We start from the raw sequence: 19,679 nt of genomic DNA, 5'->3' as shown, positions 1-19,679 counted from the left end.
AAGGGAGAAGAGAAGGGCGGACACTCGCGTGAGAAATATGAGGAACGAAGGCTCCTATTTATACTAATCACGTGAAGAAACTAGGGTTTCGGAGACTCTTTGGAAGTGAATCTCGGAAAGATATGCAAAAGATACGTGAAACATGCAGAAAAGGGCCTGGGAAGAGGCGCAGCAGCCACTGCGTCTCTTGGAAGAGGCGCAGCGCCTTTCTTGCGTCTGTTCCCGTGAGGTTTCCTCTATTTGAAGAAAGATTTCGCGTTTGAGTTATGGTTGGACGGAAATAATTCGACTTCCTTAATATCTTATATGAATATTACGGGATATTATTTGCCAAAAGATAAAATTTATGAAATATGGAATAGAAATATCCGGAACATTCCAGAACATTCTGACTCGGGATTTAACAGTTATCAGGAAATGGAGACGGTTTTTGACCCGGACTCCGAATGTACTCTAATTACTGCCACAACGACCGTATCGGTACGTAGATGACAACCGTGAGGTAGAAATTTAATATTTGAGCAATCACTTGACGATAATCTTACGAACTGTCACAAATCGTTCCGCGAATCATATATGCGGCCCAATCATCACCGGGTGGTTTGCGGGAGGTGCAGAAACGAGGTGTCTACAGATTTATTTAATTTGTAAATGATATTAAATTTGTTAAATATGCATTTTAAATTAAAACATGACATAAGACATGTCACATGTCTCATGGCATACAATTGTACAATTGACAAAAATAATATGGACTCCATATTATACATATAAACCCAAAACCGGCGGGTCATTTAGTATTAGGACCAATTTTTCTTTTTCCTTTTTGTCTTCACAAGACAAATGTGTAAGCCTTTGTCCATAGTCATGTCACTATCAAGCATTTTGGACAAATGAATAAGACTAGGGTGTCGTGCGACATATAAACCGAAAATTGGTGGGCATTGAGAGAAGTTTTGTCACTATCTCTCACTCAATGCAAGGTGTCTTTCGGTTCGCACTTGCAAGTGATCATATCGAGAGTCGTTTCCTCGATCTGGAGAATAACTGATTGACCGGAGTTATCTACCATAGATACCATCCGAGCGTGGCCACACATTTCTAGTTCATTACTCCTCGAGTGGCCCTGAGATATTGTTTTAACCCTGACAAGGGGGTGGACAATTCCTATTGCACTCATTCCCTTCGACTAGCCACAACCATCATAACCCAAAATATGCCCATTTGACCCCATTTACGAAGGTTGTAGTAACACAAATCAAAGTTAATCTGAAACTGTGCCACCTTAGGGGAACGGTCTTTAGTCAAAAGAATCGACTCATTAGAATACATAGTAGCTCTCGCCACGACCAGGCTATATAAATTTGCCAGAACTCTATAAGCGGTCACTGCCCGACAAAGTGTTCCTAACAGTCTGCCTATGTGATCGTGATAGGCTTATCGCGTACCTATGCAAAGATAAATTCCCTAGACACAATTTAATGTAGTAATAGGGGTCGAACACAAGGAAACGGGAATTAGTTCGTGAATTGCTATGGGTAGATTTTTATCAAGGTCGATTACGATTTGGGTTGGTTTGATTGTTTGGTGATTAATAACAATAATGATGCAAATTATATAATAAAAGAGAGTCTAAGGGGTTCGGGTCACACATGCAAAAGTAAACATATGATTATGATAAATTCGGTACTAATAACATTGTCAATTGCTTAGGCTTAAAGATACCCACCTTGCGGCATTAGCATCAACCATAGACCGGGTCCTAGAGAAACTCTCGTCCATGACTAGGTCGTCCTACTATACATGCTTAGTCTAATTCAATTCCGTGCCTCTCGACTTATAGAACGAATGAACAAACTTAATCATTTGAATAAGGCCTTAAACAACGATTAAACGTGACGATGCAAACATGTGATAGAAGCAATATGAACAATATTATTATTAACTTATTTTATCATGTTTATATATTAAAATTATGCATGGCTCCCCTAGCCCTTAGACTAGGAAATTTAGCTACTCATAATAGAATATGAATTGCAAACTATATTATAAGAAGTGATAAACATGATAATATGATCTAAACAAATTAGGTGATATAACATGTAAAGGAAATTATGCTAATGAAATGAGATTAATAATAAACAAAAAAGCAATGTAAAATGTAAACTAGAAATAGAAATACCTTAATAGAAATAACGTGTATGGAAGAAACAAATAGAACCAAATGCTTCAAAATGAATTAAGAACCAAATGTTTAAGAACTACAAGATTAACTAATTTGTAAACTAATATGAAAACTATTGAGAGATTATATTGCTTAAGGCTATGAAGAACAAAAGTGAGACGTAAAAATTGGATGTCTAAGACCTCGGAACACCTCTCCTATTTATAGGAGAGGAAGAAGAAATGTAAACAATCAAGATGACTGCGGCCCCGATCGGGGTTGCATGGCCCCGATCGGGGTCGTGTGTTTCTCGGTTAATTCCTTTAATTCTCCTCTTAATTGCAAAGGGTATCCAATGTTGGTGATTAATTGTGCGATTAATCACCCGGTTAATGCTAGCATTTGGCATCTTAGGAACTTTTAGAATCCCATGCTTTCCCATTGTTTTGGACTTTGAAGTTGGGCTTGACTTTGATTGTTGGCAACATTTGCATTACTCATACTAATCCATCAATTTCTCCATGGAAAACCCAATCCAATGCTCCATGCTTAGTCCAACACTTGATCTTGTTTAGCTTAATGAACTTAGTCTAAAGAATGATAGGAAAAAGCCTCTAAATGCTTAGATTCCTACAAAAACATGTTAAGACAAGCAAATACAATAGAACAACAAATATTAGCTTATGACACTATGATAAGTGCTAATTAACAAATAAAATGAAGTTAATATAGGGGATGAAAGTATATAAAATATGCACTTATCAAACTCCCCCAAGCTAAACCCTTGCTTGTCCCCAAGCAAGAAACCAAATCCCATCAGTTGCAATATCCAAACAAGCTAAGCATAATGATTTTTGAAACCCGAAACAACATGGGCAAGGAATAAAGCAAAGCATGGTTGAGATATAGATGACGGCGTAGCATAGAAAACTTTGAATGAACCTTTAAGCTCTTGCATGATCCTTTGACTTATGGACTCTCACGGGGCACTCAAACTCTTTTTATGTGAAAGGACAATTTTGTGAATATACACTCAACTATCCTCGACTTATAATAATGTGCCCGCAATCTAATATGGTAATCAATCAAAACAAGTAAGCCAAAATAATCAAATGCAAGCATGATAAAGAAGCCAAATGGGTACGAAGAAGGCAATATGTAATGGGTAAGAAGGGGGAACAAATGAATTATGGATTGTGGAGCTAATGTCAAGCTAGCAACAACCAAATTTTAAAGGATGCTCAATCCCAATTCTAACCCAATTTTGCAATTCAAATCATAAGAAAACTCTCCAAAATGTATGAATAATGCTTGAGAATTTCTCACATCTTTTCTTCTTCTCCTTTTCCCTTTTCAATGCATACTTCTTCTTTCATTTTCATGCTTTTTCATTTCTTTCTTTCTTTTCATTTTCATTTTTTTCACCATTTTTCATTCTCATTTTTTCATCTTTTTCCATTTTTTTTTCTTTTATTTCTTTTTGAAGAGCATTAAGACCAAGCTCACATGATATTCAAACTTTGAAACAAATCCCAATTGAGCACCCAAACAAGACCAAACAAGCTACTAGCTCAACAAGGTAGGCAAGTTATAATGTAGCTAGGGAAAATTGTTTGTGAAGGGGTCAAGAAGGCAATTATATTCATGTGAATGGCTCCAAAATGCTATAACAAATGAATGCATGCTTACCAAGAGATGACCTGAGAACCATACTTGTGCGTTTTGATAAAAACACACATCATAAGGAGACCTACACTCACCTAAGAGAGACCGGATATGGATGCATCGGTCAAAAAGAGGCTCTACCTTACCATTTTATAGCTTGCCACAAGTCAAGATCAAGCCCACTCGGTTCATTCTTCATCTCCCACCTACTATGTCAAGACATCTCCATGTAGCTAATATCCCAACATGAAAGAATAAATCATTAGCAACAAGCCACTATTAGGATAAGCAAAGAGGAAAGTAGGCTACAAGCAAGCAAATGCAATATCTCCCCCCAAGCTAAACATCACATTGTCCTCAATGTGCCAACTATCCAAATCACCCAATCAAACCATAAAAATGGCTCAAAGCACAAAACAAGAAGGACTAGAGGTTATGTTTAATGGGTTGCAAGATCTAAACTAAAATACAAAGCAATGAAAAACATACTCGACTTGCTAATCTCCCCCAAGCTAGCTTGTATTCGGGGGATGAAGATGTTTCTTTGTGATTAAGGTGAAGAATTGCAGAAATATGGAAGAGAAAAGAAGAGAAAATACCATCGGGTGTGAAAATAATCGAAAGAATTTGATCACCCCTTTTTTTTACCCGTATATAAAGAAGGCCGGGAAATCACTGAACCACGACCCCGATCGGGGCCACCAACCCCGATCGGGGTTGACCTCCTCTTCGGATTTTGACTCTTTTCCGCGTTGATTTATTCCCTTCTTGTTTCTCGAAAACCACGTCCCCGAACGGGGTTGTTGCATGGGGTTGCGTACCAGGTTCACTTTTCTCTATTTTCACCTAAAAATCACAAAAAGAAACATCGTCCAGTCGAGCATATTATTACTAATCTACAAAAAACAATAAATTGCAGAAAATTAAAAACAAAAATAAATAAAAGCAATAAAAAGCTTGGGTTGCCTCCCAAGAAGCGCTGGTTTAACGTCCCGCACGACGTAAGAAGCTATTTCATTCAAGTTTCATCATTGAGCTTGCCAACAACCAAGCTCCATTTCATATCTCCTTTTGCATTCCGCAACCATTTGAAATTGTTCAAATAAAATTTCCTTTTCCTCTTGGCACTCTTAGCAATAGTGCCCTTAGCATCGTCACCTACAAAACAAACAACACCAACATCGTCCTCCAACGGATCCATTAGTGAGGATCCAAGCATAGTAGAGGCATAAGAAGAGTCCACAGTGCTAAATAAATAACAAGACTCTTGTAACATGGGCTTCTAATGGTGTTGTTTTTGCTAAAGGAAACCCGGTCATCACCCACTTCTAACGTCAACCTCCCATTTTTTCACATCAATTAACGCACCCGCAGTGCGTAAAAATGGCCTACCCAATATAATTGGGGCTGGTGAGTCCTCGGCCATATCAAGTATGAGGAAGTCAACGGGTATGAAAAACTTACCAACTTTGACGGGAACATCTTCTAGGACACCTAGAGGTCGCTTTAAAGAACGGTCCGCCATTTACAATGTAATACTTGTGCTATTTAAAGCACCCATGTTAAGTTTTTCACAAAGGGAATAGGGCATGACACTTACACTAGCACCTAGGTTGCAAAGGGCCTTATCAATGGTATATTTGCCTATAGTGCAAGGAATAGAATAGCTACCAGGGTCCTTAAGTTTCGGGGGAGACTTGTTTTGTAAGAGTGCACTACACTCTTCGGTGAAAGCAATGGTCTCAACCTCGTTGAAGGATCGCTTCTTTGAGTGGATTTCCTTCATAAACTTTGAATAGGAAGGGACTTGGGTAAGCAATTCTATAAACGGGATGGTGACTTACAAATTCTTACAAACTTCCAAAAATTTAGCAAACTTACCTTCCTCCTTGTGCTTTGCTAGACGATGGGGAAATGGTACTTGAACAACTTCCTTGGGAGGAGCATCCTCCACATCTTTCTCATTCACATTGGGAATACTCACCTTCTTAGTAACGGCATCACTCTCCTTAGCATTAGGAGATACTTCTTCAACAACCACCTCATCACTTTCTTTGGGCATAGGAGACCCAACATCTTTGGCAACAAGCTTGCTCTTACTCTTTAGCATCAACAACCGGTGGGGAAATGGCACACGATCTTTAACAATAGGCTCTTCACTAGCCTTCTTTTTGTCATTTCCCCCAAGCTTAGCCTTTTTAACAACCACCTCTTCATCCAAAGTCATGGATGGCCCATCATAGCTTGAACCACTTCTCAAGGAAATAGAATTAACGGTTTCATGTGGTTGTTCACCTTGGGGAGGTAGTTGACCGTTCTTTCTTTGAGAATTAGAAGCGGCTAATTGGGCCACTTGTTGTTCCAACATCTTGACCGCGGCACTATGAGCTTGATCATTTTTTTGAATTTGAGCCAACAAGTCCCTTTGCATTTGGATGATCATGCCCTCGAGCTTACCCACTCCTTGATTGTTTTGTTGGCCATTTTGTGGTGGATTTTGTTGGTAATTGTTTTGTGGGGGCCTTTGTTGATTTTGATAACCCGGTGGAGGGATATATTTTTGTTGTTGAGGAACATAGGCATTTTGTTGTGGTGGGGGTTGAGGGTTAAGCACATTGTTGCTATTGTAAGACAAGTTCCGATGAAATTTTGAATTCGGGTTATAAGTGTTGGAAAATGTACCCGGTGGATATGAACTTTTTCTAAAAGCTTGAAAAGCATTTACCTCTTCAATGGGAGCTCGGCAATGAGCGGCATAGTGGCCCGCACCTCCACATCCATCACAAACGATGATTTGGCTCGTTCAAGACACAACATTGAGTTGTTGAATGGAATCCTTAGCATCTCTCTCCGCCAATTGTTGTTGGAGCAAAGCAATTTGTGTAACACCCGCAAATTTTCTAATCTCATTTATTCACTTTTAAATTATGAGATGTAATTTTAATCCTTCAAGTACGGATTTGATTTAATTATTTAATTAAATTCGTTTTATAATCGGTGTTCGCTCTTGATGCGTAATTTATCCTTTTTGACTCGGAATTTAATTCCGTCAAACCCGTAATATTTTGTAATTGTCTTATACATATATTATAAGATCAAAGTGATCCCTACATAATACACCCACCAGATTTTAGAGGCCTTCTAGCTTGCCTCCTACATTTTATTTTATTGCAAAAACAACCCTAATCTATGCCATAGTTCGGCCCCTTGTCTTCATAGCTTCCTTATTTTATTTTTGGGTGGAATTTACCAATAATTGTGCCTTGTTGTCCCTTGCTTTGGCTGGTCACTTGCTCTATTTAAAGGACTCCATTTTCCTCTTCATTTCTTACGTACAAACTACTACAATTCATACTTCAAAGCTCTTGCAATTTGAATCAATTCTTCTACTCTTTTTATTAGTTTACAAGCTTGTTTTCCACCATAATTTAGGAGAAACATATCAAGAGAATTCATCCTATTCCTTTCCTTCAAAACTCTAATTGTTATTGGTAATCTCTTCTACTTTTGTAAGAATAGTAAAAATAATAGTCAAGGTAGTTTTATAGTCATCATAGTTTTATTTCATATACTTAATCGTGACATATGGAGCAATATACCATATGTGTTTTTATTTTATAGGTTATCAAGAAGACTCCGAAGAAGACGAGTATTTAATCGACTCGGACCTTGACAACTAAGGTAACAAAGGACGTTACTCGGTGTTACCATATATTTGTTGTAGTTGCTTGTATTAAGAACTTTGACATTTAGAGGACTTACTAATAATTTGGACTATAAATTGATAATAACTAATTTCGAAATTATGAGTAAAATGGCTATAAATTACTTTTCTGGAACATTTGACATATTATAAGTCACCATGAATTTTTATAGTAATTGTTTTGCATTTAAAGTATTTATTTCGTATTTTACATTATCGTTGCAATTCTTGCAAATATAGTATACTTGGACTGTTTTAATTAGTTTTAAAATACTTATACTAATTAACAATTTATGAAATTTTAATATAAGGCTGAGACATTATATATTAAGGTTGTGTTAAATTTTTAGCCCTCGAAACCTTCATTTCGTAATTTAAAGTAAATTGGAAGTTTTAGTCAAAACCGAATTTTGTTGATAAACGATTCTCGAAAGTCTGTTTGTAAAATTTATATCCCCTGTTTATATTTCGAATATTTAAAAATGTTGTGAATAAAGTCCTGTTATTTTCAAGTCTAGGATCTACACAAAAAATTTCATAACATTTGGACGTGTGGTTTGATCAGAAGCAAATATTTGTGAACATCTATCCAGAATACAACAATTCTGTCTTTAGCTCAAAGTTTAATTTGAAAAACATATTTATCCTTCGAAACATAAGCTCATATTTTTCATGAATAAACTTTAGGATGTCTAGTATCCTGTAAAATTTTAATTTACCTCAAAATATATTCTAAAAGTCGATTTATAAATTAAGACATTCTGGTTATCATTTTATGACTGATTCTGCAAATCAATTTATATACCCCTGCTACTTTCGTCATTACAAGTTTATCAAAGAATAAAAGTTGTAGCTAAAACCTTCTGGAAACCATGAAAATTGACCTTGCATCATTTCTATTTTTATATATTTAATTATGAATTTTACCGTAAGGTCGTTTCTTTTTGTAAAACTGTTTTTATAACTAAGTCTCAATAAAGGCCTAAATAATACATATCTTCATAAAGTACATTCATTTAGACTTGATTTAAAGTATAAAGCAGTAGCTTTATCATATGTAAACTTCGAAATCATTTTATACCTTATAATTATACAGTTAAAGTTTTCACTCGAGATAATAAAAGAGTAAGTTCACTTACAAACCTTGAAATAAGATACTACCTTTTGGGTATTTTTGAGTTTGGAATATTTGGAGGGAAGGCAAGGAATAATAAACTGAGGTATACTATTTTCTTACCACCATTTGATTTGTTACCCCGGGCCGAGGTGGTTCCGTTGGTACAGATTGTCGTAGAGTCATGTACATGTACTTAGACCGGCCGAAAGGTGGTTCCGTTATGGTTTGTGACTAGTGGGTTGACTGAGCAGGGTCCCCAACAATTAGCACATGGTAGGCTGAGCAGGGTCTACGGTTTTTAGCAGTATTGCCAGCATGTTAAAATCTAAGCCTGAACTATATTATTTCCATTCTGTTGTTTGAGGAATTTTGCTGTTAAGCATGCAGTACGATTTGTTCTGATCGTAATTTTGATATCATATTTTAATTACTTTTGTTATAATACTTCAATCTATTTTGATATATTATTTCTTCTATACCACTTATATTGTGTAACATGGTCGGGAGAACGTCTAGTTACTCCCCATCGATCTGTGGTCATTTGTTATGTTTATAACATGACGGGTATTCTTATGGATGGGATATCGGTGCAGAGAGCTAGCGAGAGTAGTCCAAGATCCTACTGCTTCTTTTGTTTTTTTTTTTTTTCCTTTATGTTTTTCAAATCGAACACTTTGAGGATTTTTGTTTTAGCCCTTTTTCTAGGAAAGTGGCATTTGTATTTGACCGGGCTTTGCAAATCTTCATAATTGAGAATTTTATATTCTCAATTTTTATCGATTAGACTTTTATCTTTGTGTTATTAATCCCGTTCGATGCTGATTCCGCCACCTGTTTTGCACTAGATTTATAGGGGGATTACAGTTGGTATCAGAGCATCGCTGCTCCCGACGCTCACACATTGATCTGTAGGAATATGCCTAATAAATAATTTAGTGAGAGATGGGTAGAAACCAATAAGGACTTGGATGCTAGTTTATCTGTTTTTGCAAATCAGTGCTTAGCATTGACTAAGTGTTAACGTTCTTTTAAGATGGCCGGACGCGGACGTGGACGTGGACGTGGATGTCAACAGGAAGAGATTCCGGATCGACAAAGAATCAACCAAGCGATCATCAACTCGCTTAATCACCGACCAACAGGATCGAAGACTTGGCCCCTCGCGGTAGAGGAAACGGTGGGACGAGAGTTCGCTTTTTTCCCGAGCTGCCGGACAGATGGCGAAGAGCAGATTGACCTTCTTCAAGGGTGTCATTGACCCTGAGGCTCTAAGGCTGTGGATCAGACAGATGGAGCGACAGTTTGAAATCTGCGAGGTCCCAAACCAGCACATGGTGAACCTGGCCGTCCATTATCTGCAAGGTGAAGCCGACCATTGGTGGAGAATTGTTGGTTCCGCAGCCGCACTAGCACCTGGGTTCGGATGGACCGAATTCGTCACCATGCTTGAGAGAAGATTTTACCCTGAAGAACTAAAACACCGGAAGATCGAAGAGTTCATGGAATGCAAGCAGGGAAACCTATCAGTCCAAGACTTCACTGACCTTTTCAACAGACTTGCGCACTTTGCCGAGGAGTCTGCTCCCGATGAGGCCCGAAGGGTTTTCTATTATCGCAGAAGTCGAAAGCCGAGGTCACTCATTTGATGCCTCAAGACCTGGATACCGTAGAGAAGATCTACAATGTCGCCTTGCTAAATGAGAGATCCTTAGCTCGAATCAAGGAGGAGGCTGCCCCTGTTAATGTACCATCTCAGAAGAGGCCTTTTTCTTCTCCTACTTATTCTGCTCCCAAGAGGAATAAATCTCCTGGAGGTTCTGGACCTAAGAAACCTCACTTTACCTCCCGACCCGCCCGGAAGAAGGCGATGAGAAGAAAGACTTCGTGAAGAAGGATGCCGTTTGCTATTCTTGCGGTGACCCTTATCATCCTGGGCTTACTTGTGGTGGTGACCCTATTGTCTGCTTCAAGTGCAATGAACCGGGTCATAAAGCTAACAGATGCCCGAAGAATGATACTGGTACATCAATGGTTAAGACTGCTGCTGCTGCCACGACTGCAAAGACTGGAGGTGCTGCTCGCCGTAAAGGTCGTATATTTGTGCTGAGCCGAGCTGATGCCGAGGCTAACCCGGATGTGATTACCGGTACGTACCTTGTTTCTGGACGTCATGCTTTTATTCTGTTTGACACTGGTGCATCTATATCCGTCATATCCTCTAAATTCGCTGAAAAAGCATCCCTGGTATCCATTCCTGCTGAGCCCGTTCCCATATCTTTACCTTCTGGTGAAGCTATATCTTGTGTTAAGGCATATGTTGACGTGCCTATTCTCATCGCTGGTGAGGTCTTTCCCACCACTCTTTTGGACTTCCCTCTGGGTGAGTTCGATGTGATCCTTGGTATAGATTGGCTGGCCCTTTATGACGCTCGTTTCCAGTGCCGAGATCAGAAGATTTCCTTGAAGAGTCCCTGCGGTAGCCGAGTTACCCACCATGGTGGTAGACGTCAGGAGGGTATAAAGATCGTTTCTGCCTTGAAACTGATGAGTCTACAAAGGAAGGGTTGTCAAGTGTTTCTATGCTCTGTTTCCTCATCTGCTGAGTTACCTGAGCTTAAGGAGGTTCGTATCGTGAACGAGTACCCCGATGTTTTTCCCGAAGACTTACCTGGTATTCCTCCCGAGCGAGATGTTGAGTTCTCTATCGATCTGGTGCCTGGTACTGGTCCGATTGCTAAAGCCCCGTATCGTATGGCCCCTGCTGAGTTACAAGAACTGCGGAAGCAGTTGGATGAGATGATCGAGAAGGACTTTATCCGCCCTAGCTCCTCGGCTTGGGGTGCCCCTGTCCTCTTTGTGAAGAAGAAGGATGGTTCTATGCGGTTGTGCATCGACTACCGAGAGCTTAACCGTGTTACAGTAAAGAACAAGTACCCTCTACCCCGTATCGATGACCTTTTTGATCAGTTGAAGGGCGCTTCCGTCTTCTCTAAGATCGATCTGAGATCTGGCTACCATCAGATCCCTGTACGAGAGTCCGATATTCATAAGACCGCCTTTTGCTCAAGGTATGGTCACTATGAGTTCAAGGTTATGCCTTTCGGTTTAACCAACGCCCCTGCGGTGTTTATGGATCAGATGAATCGTACCTTCCAAGAATTCCTTGACAAGTGTGTGGTGGTCTTCATCGATGATATTCTGGTCTACTCTAAGTCTGAAGCCGAACATGTTGAACATCTGAGGATTGTTCTGGGCATCCTGCAGAAGCAGAAGTGGTATGCAAAGTATTCGAAATGTGAGTTTTGGCTCTCCGAGGTAGCTTTTCTTGGCCATGTTATCTCGAAGGAAGGAATTAAGGTGGATCCCGCAAAGATTTTCGCTATCTCCGATTGGTCTAGTCCATCTAATGTTGGTGAGATTCGTAGTTTCTTAGGTCTTGCAGGCTATTATAGAAGGTTTGTTAAGGATTTTTCCAAGTTAGCCCGTCCGATGACTCAACTTCTAAAAAAAGAATCCAAGTTTCTATGGTCCGAGGCTTGCGAAAAGGCGTTCCAAGAGCTCAAGAAGCGTCTTACTTCGCACTGTGCTAACTTTGCTGAAGACGGTGTTGGCTTTAATGTGTTCTGTGATGCTTCTAAGCATGGGTTAGGCTGTGTGCTAATGCAAGAAGGTAAGGTGATCGCCTATGCATCTAGGCAGTTGAAGGTTCACGAAGTAAACTACCCTACCCACGACTTGGAGTTAGCTGCTGTGGTTCATGCTCTTAAGATTTGGCGTCATTACTTGTATGGTGTGAAGTGTAAGGTTCACACTGATCACAAGAGCCTGCGTCATATTTTCACGCAAAAGGATTTGAACGCAAGACAGAGACGCTGGATTGAGTTGGTGAATGACTACGATCTGGAGCTGTTGTACTATGAAGGAAGAGCTAATGTTGTTGCTGATGCTTTGAGCCGGAAGAATGTTCATTCCCTTATCCCTTGCTCTGCTTTACCCGAAGCTCTGGTTCGCGAGTTCGAGAAAATATCCTTTGGCGTGGTCCTCAATGATCCTGCCGTTTGTGTTAACTCCTTGGTGGTGAACCCGACCTCTTTCAGAAATCCGTGAGAAGCAGTTGGTTGACTCTTTTGTTGCCGAGATCCGTGTGAAGATGGGTCTTGGGAAAGTCTGTCGACTTTGCTAATGACTCTGTGGAGCTTTGAAGTTTAAGGGTCGTTGGGTTGTACCTAAGGACGATGATTTGAGAAAGAAGATTTTCGATGAGGCTCATAAAACTCCTTTCTCAGTGCATCCTGGTGGCGACAAGATGTACAAGGACCTAAGGCTTCACTTCTGGTGGCCGCATATGAGAGATGAGATGCGCTTATGTGAGTAGATGCATGACTTGTCAACGTGTCAAGATTGAGCATAAGAGACCTGGAGGTTTGTTGCAACCACTACCAATTCCCGAATGGAAATGGCAGTGTGTGGCTATGGATTTCGTAATGGCCCTACCGAGGACTGTATCTGGCAGGAATGGTATTTGGGTTGTGGTGGATCGTTTAACCAAGAGTGCTCGCTTCATCCCGATTCGCGATACTTGGAGTTTGGAGCGACTTGCTGAGACCTACGTTGCCGAGGTGGTACGACATCATGGTGTTCCCTTGGAGATAGTATCCGATCGTGATCCGAGGTTCTGTTCTAAGTTCTGGAAGGCTCTGCAGAAGGCTTTAGGTACCCGGTTGCTGATGAGCACTGCTTTTCATGCTGCTACTGATGGTCAATCCGAGAGAACAATCCAAACCTTGGAGGATATGCTCCGTGCCAGCGCTTTGGATTTTCAGGGAAACTGGGAGAGACATCTACCTTTGGTTGAGTTTTCATATAACAACAGTTATCACGCTTCAATCAAGATGGCTCCTTTTGAGGCTCTTTACGGACGTCGTTGCCGTAGCCCTGTGTGTTGGGATGAACCTGGAGATGTGTTGGCCCTTGGACCAGATGTGATTACCGCCACTATCGATCGAGTTCAGTTGATCCAGTCCCGTATGAAAGCGCCCAGATCGTCGAAGTCTTATGCCGATGTTCGCCGTCGACCTTTGGAGTTCGAGGTTAGTGATTTGGTTTTCCTGAAGGTGTCTCCAATGAAAGGAGTGAAACGGTTTGGAATTAAAGGCAAGCTTAGTCCTAAGTTCATAGGACCATATCCGATCGTTGAGAGAGTTGGCGAAGTGGCTTACAAGCTCAAGCTACCCGCTTCGATGGGTAAGACTCACGACGTGTTTCATGTATCCCAGCTGAGGAAGTACGTTAGTGACCCCGCGCATGTGATCGAACCAGAAGTTTTAGAGATCGAACCAGACCTGACCTATGAGGAGAGACCGATCCGGATAACTGATAGGAAGGAAAAACGCCTTAGAAATAAAGTGGTGCCTTTAGTGAAGGTTCTCTGGCGTTGCAACCGCTTCGAGGAGGAGACTTGGGAGACCGAATCTTCTATGCGCATTAAGCACCCTCACCTCTTCGATTAAGGTAATCTCGTTTCCCTATCAACACTCTTTAACTCCTTTCAAGTTTCGGGGACGAAACTTTTTCTTAGTGGGGGAGGTTGTAACACCCGCAAATTTTCTAATCTCATTTATTCACTTTTAAATTATGAGATGTAATTTTAATCCTTCAAGTACGGATTTGATTTAATTATTTAATTAAATTCGTTTTATAATCGGTGTTCGCTCTTGATGCGTAATTTATCCTTTTTGACTCGGAATTTAATTCCGTCAAACCCGTAATATTTTGTAATTGTCTTATACATATATTATAAGATCAAAGTGATCCCTACATAATACACCCACCAGATTTTAGAGGCCTTCTAGCTTGCCTCCTACATTTTATTTTATTGCAAAAACAACCCTAATCTATGCCATAGTTCGGCCCCTTGTCTTCATAGCTTCCTTATTTTATTTTTGGGTGGAATTTACCAATAATTGTGCCTTGTTGTCCCTTGCTTTGGCTGGTCACTTGCTCTATTTAAAGGACTCCATTTTCCTCTTCATTTCTTACGTACAAACTACTACAATTCATACTTCAAAGCTCTTGCAATTTGAATCAATTCTTCTACTCTTTTTATTAGTTTACAAGCTTGTTTTCCACCATAATTTAGGAGAAACATATCAAGAGAATTCATCCTATTCCTTTCCTTCAAAACTCTAATTGTTATTGGTAATCTCTTCTACTTTTGTAAGAATAGTAAAAATAATAGTCAAGGTAGTTTTATAGTCATCATAGTTTTATTTCATATACTTAATCGTGACATATGGAGCAATATACCATATGTGTTTTTATTTTATAGGTTATCAAGAAGACTCTGAAGAAGACGAGTATTTAATCGACTCGGACCTTGACAACTAAGGTAACAAAGGACGTTACTCGGTGTTACCATATATTTGTTGTAGTTGCTTGTATTAAGAACTTTGACATTTAGAGGACTTACTAATAATTTGGACTATAAATTGATAATAACTAATTTCGAAATTATGAGTAAAATGGCTATAAATTACTTTTCTGGAACATTTGACATATTATAAGTCACCATGAATTTTTATAGTAATTGTTTTGCATTTAAAGTATTTATTTCGTATTTTACATTATCGTTGCAATTCTTGCAAATATAGTATACTTGGACTGTTTTAATTAGTTTTAAAATACTTATACTAATTAACAATTTATGAAATTTTAATATAAGGCTGAGACATTATATATTAAGGTTGTGTTAAATTTTTAGCCCTCGAAACCTTCATTTCGTAATTTAAAGTAAATTGGAAGTTTTAGTCAAAACCGAATTTGTTGATAAACGATTCGACAATCTGTTTGTAAAATTTATATCCCCTGTTTATATTTCGAATATTTAAAAATGTTGTGAATAAAGTCCTGTTATTTTCAAGTCTAGGATCTACACAAAAAATTTCATAACATTTGGACGTGTGGTTTGATCAGAAGCAAATATTTGTGAACATCTATCCAGAATACAACAATTCTGTCTTTAGCTCAAAGTTTAATTTGAAAAACATATTTATCCTTCGAAACATAAGCTCATATTTTTCATGAATAAACTTTAGGATGTCTAGTATCCTGTAAAATTTTAATTTACCTCAAAATATATTCTAAAAGTCGATTTATAAATTAAGACATTCTGGTTATCATTTTATGACTGATTCTGCAAATCAATTTATATACCCCTGCTACTTTCGTCATTACAAGTTTATCAAAGAATAAAAGTTGTAGCTAAAACCTTCTGGAAACCATGAAAATTGACCTTGCATCATTTCTATTTTTATATATTTAATTATGAATTTTACCGTAAGGCTGTTCTGTTTTGTAAAACTGTTTTTATAACTAAGTCTCAATAAAGGCCTAAATAATACATATCTTCATAAAGTACATTCATTTAGACTTGATTTAAAGTATAAAGCAGTAGCTTTATCATATGTAAACTTCGAAATCATTTTATACCTTATAATTATACAGTTAAAGTTTTCACTCGAGATAATAAAAGAGTAAGTTCACTTACAAACCTTGAAATAAGATACTACCTTTTGGGTATTTTTGAGTTTGGAATATTTGGAGGGAAGGCAAGGAATAATAAACTGAGGTATACTATTTTCTTACCACCATTTGATTTGTTACCCTGGGTGAGCGGTGGTTCCGTTGGTACAGATTGTCGTAGAGTCATGTACATGTACTTAGACCGGGCCGAGCAGGGTTCCGTTATGGTTTGTGACTAGTGGGTTGATCGAGCGGTGGTCCCCAACAATTAGCACATGGTAGGTGAGCGGGGTCTACGGTTTTTAGCGATATTGCCAAAGCATGTTAAAATCTAAGCCCGAACTATATTATTTCCATTCGTTGTTTGAGGAATTTTTTGTAAGCATGCAGTACGATTTGTTCCGATCGTAATTTTGATATCATATTTTAATTACTTTTGTTATAATACTTCAATCTATTTTGATATATTATTTCTTCTATACCACTTATATTGTGTAACATGGCTGGGAGAACGTCTAGTTACTCCCCACTGACTGTGGCTGTTATGTTTATAACATGACAGGTATTCTTATGGATGGGATATCAGTGTGAGAGCTAGCGAGTAGTCTGAAGATCCTACTCTGTTCTTTTGTTTTTTTTTTTTCCTTTATGTTTTCAGTCGAACACTTTGAGGATTTTTGTTTTAGCCCTTTTTCTAGGAAAGTGGCATTTGTATTTGACCGGGCTTTGCAAATCTTCATAATTGAGAATTTTATATTCTCAATTTTTATCAGTTAGACTTTTATCACTGTGTTATTAATCCCGTTCGACAGTGATTCCGCCACTGTTTTGCACTAGATTTATAGGGGGATTACAATTTGAGCTAGCAAAACGGAGTTGTTAGAGGATTCTTCTTTACCTTTAGATGGCACAACTCGGGAATTGACATATTGGGCATCATGGATCGCCATAGATTCGATCGTGGAATGAGCAAGATCGGTGTCAATTTGATCAAACCGCCCATTGTTGGCGGAATCAAGAATCCTTCGGGACTCGGCACAACATCCATCGTAGAATGTTATTGCTAGAAACCATTCATCTAGCCCATGATGTGGGCATTGCCTTTGAAGCTCTTTGTACCTCTCCCAAGCTTCATATAAGCTCTCAAGAGCTTGTTGACGGAATCCGGTGATTTGGCTCCTCAAAGTTTGAGTTTTCTCCGGTGGAAAAAACTTTTGATAAAAAGCAAGAGCCAATGTCTCCCAATTGGTGATTCCCAAGGTGGTGCGGTCAAGGCTGTTGATCCAAAGCTTGGCCTTGTCTTTCAAAGAGAAAGGGAAAAGTATTTCCCTTATTCTCGGGCTTGGGTGACGCCCGTTTGTCGGATCATGGAGCAATAGTCACAAAAATTTTGCACATGCAAATTGGGATCCTCCAAAGGACTTCCTCCAAATTTCTTTCTCTCCACAAGGCTAATAAAAGCCGGTTTGATCTTGAATTCCGGCGCGGTGATTTGAGTGGTTGTGATTCCGGCCGGAAGCATGGCCGCGGTGGGCTTTGAGTGATCGGAAAGTTTCACCATCGTTTTGGTAGTAGATGGTGATGGTGGTGGAGATGATGAACTTGAAACCTCCTCCTCTTTAAGAACCTCTAGATCGTCTAAGTAAGACTTTCTAGCACTTTCAACTTGTATGGGAGAAGTGGCTTCTTTCACTTCCTTCCAAAATCGTCGTCTTCTCCTAAAGGTTTTCTCGGGCTCGGAATCCGGTGAAAGCAATTCTCCACTACGAGAGGACCTGGGCATAAGACAACAATTTCTAGGAAAATGATAAGTAACGGTCTCAAGGAACAAGTGTTCCTCAAGACAAAATAAAACAAGATAAAAATCGATAATTCAATTGGTAATAAAACTGTTTCCCCGGCAACGGAGCCAAAATTAGATAGCTTATCGCGTACCTATGCAAAGATAAATTCCCTAGACACAATTTAATGTAGTAATAGGGGTCGAACACAAGGAAACGGGAATTAGTTCGTGAATTGCTATGGGTAGATTTTTATCATGGTCGATTACGATTTGGGTTGGTTTGATTGTTTGGTGATTAATAACAATAATGATGCAAATTATATAATAAAAGAGAGTCTAAGGGGTTCGGGTCACACATGCAAAAGTAAACATATGATTATGATAAATTCGGTACTAATAACATTGTCAATTGCTTAGGCTTAAAGATACCCACCTTGCGGCATTAGCATCAACCATAGACCGGGTCCTAGAGAAACTCTCGTCCATGACTAGGTCGTCCTACTATACATGCTTAGTCTAATTCAATTCCGTGCCTCTCGACTTATAGAACGAATGAACAAACTTAATCATTTGAATAAGGCCTTAAACAACGATTAAACGTGACGATGCAAACATGTGATATAAGCAATATGAACAATATTATTATTAACTTATTTTATCATGTTTATATATTAAATTTATGCATGGCTCCCCTAGCCCTTAGACTAGGAAATTTAGCTACTCATAATAGAATATGAATTGCAAACTATATTATAAGAAGTGATAAACATGATAATATGATCTAAACAAATTAGGTGATATAACATGTAAAGGAAATTATGCTAATGAAATGAGATTAATAATAAACTAAAAAGCAATGTAAAATGTAAACTAGAAATAGAAATACCTTAATAGAAATAACGTGTATGGAAGAAACAAATAGAACCAAATGCTTGAAAATGAATTAAGAACCAAATGTTTAAGAACTACAAGATTAACTAATTTGTAAACTAATATGAAAACTATTGAGAGATTATATTGCTTAAGGCTATGAAGAACAAAAGTGAGACGTAAAAATTGGATGCCTAAGACCTCGGAACACCTCTCCTATTTATAGGAGAGGAAGAAGAAACGTAAACAATTAAGATGACTGCGGCCCCGATCGGGGTCGTGTGTTTCTCGGTTAATTCCCTTAATTCTCCTCTTAATTGCAAAGGGTATCCAATGTTGGTGATTAATTGTGCGATTAATCACCCGGTTAATGCTAGCATTTGGCATCTTAGGAACTTTTAGAATCCCATGCTTTCCCATTGTTTTGGACTTTGAAGTTGGCCTTGACTTTGATTGTTGGCAACATTTGCATTACTCATACTAATCCATCAATTTCTCCATGCAAAACCCAATCCAATGCTCCATGCTTAGTCCAACACTTGATCTTGGTTAGCTTAATGAACTTAGTGTATAGAGTGATAGGAAAAAGCCTCTAAATGCTTAGATTCCTACAAAAACATGTTAAGACAAGCAAATACACTAGAACAACAAATATTAGCTTATGACACTATGATAAGTGCTAATTAACAAATAAAATAAAGCTAATATAGGGAATGAAAGTATATAAAATATGCACTTATCAGATCGACTAGTCATCTCACATGACTCTATGACACTTGAACTTGCCATCAATCGCATCACACTCTAGGCACTTCGAGACGTTACCTCATACAAGTGACTATGGGCGAATACCATG

The 19,679-nt window shown here is 38.7% G+C and overlaps 1 non-coding gene across 1 annotated transcript; it reads left to right on the top strand.

Moving 5' to 3' along the window:
- The first annotated feature begins 17,250 nt into the window (after positions 1-17,250).
- Positions 17,251-17,357, top strand: LOC141624618 (small nucleolar RNA R71). The gene has a single exon (XR_012534423.1). It is a non-coding gene; the product is annotated as a small nucleolar RNA R71 (small nucleolar RNA).
- Positions 17,358-19,679: the final 2,322 nt, after the last annotated feature.

The sequence above is a fragment of the Silene latifolia genome, chromosome X (genome assembly GCF_048544455.1).
Source record: "Silene latifolia isolate original U9 population chromosome X, ASM4854445v1, whole genome shotgun sequence".
In the NCBI taxonomy this organism is placed as follows: domain Eukaryota; kingdom Viridiplantae; phylum Streptophyta; class Magnoliopsida; order Caryophyllales; family Caryophyllaceae; genus Silene; species Silene latifolia.
The sequence above is the reverse complement of the archived record's forward strand: the minus strand, read 5'-3'. Positions and strand labels throughout refer to the sequence as shown.